The following is a 2,113-nucleotide window of genomic DNA, read 5'->3' as shown; positions in this document are numbered from 1 at the left end:
TTATATTTCTTACATTATTAACAAGACATTTAAAAATGTACAGCAATCATTAGAGTGAAATTATTTGCCATTAACTTATAGTAATTCTAATTTATTATGCCTTGTGGCTATTCAAAGAAACAAAGATTTATAGGCATGAACATGGTTAGTCAGTCACAAAATCAATCAATGGCACTATGTTTGGAGCACTTCAAAGGAGGAACTGATTTTATTATTTTAGATATTGAAAAATTTCGAGATTGACATTTAGAATAACAGCCATACATCAATTACATGCTATATAACAACTATCATTCCATTCTCTTCACCTATAATGAATCTCTGATAGAATTTCTCAAACCATCTGTGGTAAAAGACCAATTTTGTTCTATTTTCAATCTGTTGCAAATTGCTGGGAAAATGAAAATTTTGTGTGTCATATAAAATTGTATAGGTTGAATAACATTATTCTGTTGAATTTCTATGAAAGCTTCTAAGTGCTTATCCTTTATTTCTGACCAGAAATATATAAGCACTAATAAGTACTCATAAGTACTGATATACAGACCACACTTTGAGTAGCACTGTCCTAAAAATGAGAATTACTATTTCCACTTTTTGTTGGGAAAACAAAACAAAACAAAATTGAGACTTGGATCAATAAAGTAACTTGCTTGGATTCATTCAGATACTCAATAATAAGACCAAATTTCTATACAGGATTAATTCCAAATTGTGAAATTTTAAATAAGTATGATATAATATTCATTTTGATTTAAATAATATTCTAAATAATATTCTGTCCAATGTAGAAGCGACTAGCAACATTTTGCTTTTTAAATTTATATTAATTTAAATCATATAAAATTAATTTTATTTAGTCAGCTCTTTAGTTGTACAGTGACATTTCAAGTTTGAAAGTCACAAGTGGCTAGTAGCTACTGTGTTGAAGAGGACAGGTAAAGAACATGTGCATCCTCACACAAAGTGCCACTGAACTGTGCTGCTCCAAAATATCAATAATTCCTCTTAGAGGTCATTTATAAGTTAGTATTAGACACTTTCAGGTCAACTGCCTAGCACTCAATGACACTCCTCCTTAAGAAACTGCCTCTTGTCTCAGTGCCAAAAACAAGGCAAATTTTCCTTCTCTGACTGCTCCCACCTTATGAGTTATTGCTGATTGGACCAGCTGTGAACAACTCACTAAAGCCAAGCCAGATAAAGGTTCACACTAATCTTAAAGTGACTTATATGGGTGAAAAAAAATCAATACTCATAGTTTGCTAATCCAAATTATTTTCCAAGAGAAAAAGAAATACTAATTAAAGCCTGTAGAGAGAAATTTGACCTAGACTCCAACTAAATACCCAGCTCCATTTTAAACAACTTATAGTCAAGAGGCAAGTCTGAGTTATAACAATATGGCAGCTAGTAGCACTCTGTGGGCTGGAGTAAGGTTTTTGCCAAGGAATAAGACACAGTTGTAAATTTTATATCTCTAGCTTACATTGGGTGTGCACTTACTAGCTACTAAAATGTTTAAAGGTATTTGGCATGCATGATTCCATCCAAAGGTCCAAATAACCTTTTGAATGTATCAATTTTACAAATGAGGTACAGTACACCCCCCTCACACACCAAAATGGGCTGATCAACCCCATGTGTAATATATGATAACTGAGCACAAAGTAAATCCAATAATTGATTAGCACTAGTGGCCATAAATAAAACAACCAATTTAAAGAAGATTTATCTATGTGTTCTAAAATAGTAAAATAATGGACTGTTCTAAATGTAAGAATTTACTAAAAATTGATCTCTCATCTTCTCATAGATAAAAACATTTAGAACACCTTTAAATGACCCTCATCAACTAATTAAAAATGAGATTCTGATATGACTTAAAAGATTTCCAAAATCCATGTCAGATCAGATCCAATATATCACTATGGCCTCATTTCAAAGAACAAGGTGGTTTAATGGTTATGAATAGGGACATGGGCGACAGTATGTTCAGGACAAGAATAATTTGCTTCTAGCAAGTTATTTGATATTTCTGCAACTCAGTTTCCTTACCTATAAAATGAGAGTTATGATAGTTTCCATCACATGGTTATTGTTTTGGTTTGGG

This window comes from Callospermophilus lateralis, chromosome 7 (genome assembly GCF_048772815.1).
Source record: "Callospermophilus lateralis isolate mCalLat2 chromosome 7, mCalLat2.hap1, whole genome shotgun sequence".
In the NCBI taxonomy this organism is placed as follows: domain Eukaryota; kingdom Metazoa; phylum Chordata; class Mammalia; order Rodentia; family Sciuridae; genus Callospermophilus; species Callospermophilus lateralis.
Note: the sequence above shows the minus strand (reverse complement) of the source record.